Here is a 419-nt window from a genome sequence, read left to right as displayed (position 1 = left end):
CTATGAAAACAGATCTATATCATAGGACCATCTTACAGACCAGTTTCTCGGACACCTAACACATGCCAGACAAGTTTCCTATTCCTGAAGTCGTTTAAAAGCAGTATACAACTTCAAAACAAGATAATCCTGAAGCACAAAAAGTAGCATACAATTTTAAAACAAAATAATCCTCAAGTCGCAAATGCAGCATACAACTTCAAAACAAGATAATCCTGAAGTCGCAAATGCAGCATTCTACACACACATTGACAATACACATATAAGCAAGTATACGTATGTATCATAGTGATATTTAATAAAACACTGTTAAACCAAGTAACCTATACTTTCCTGCAAAATACTCATACTCAACAAAGATAATGTTTGACAACTCTGTCAGCATCCTGTGTTTCGGTGGAATGTGGGCTGTATTTCCA

This window comes from Penaeus monodon, chromosome 23 (assembly GCF_015228065.2).
Source record: "Penaeus monodon isolate SGIC_2016 chromosome 23, NSTDA_Pmon_1, whole genome shotgun sequence".
In the NCBI taxonomy this organism is placed as follows: Eukaryota; Metazoa; Arthropoda; class Malacostraca; order Decapoda; family Penaeidae; genus Penaeus; species Penaeus monodon.
This window is presented reverse-complemented; position numbering follows the sequence as displayed.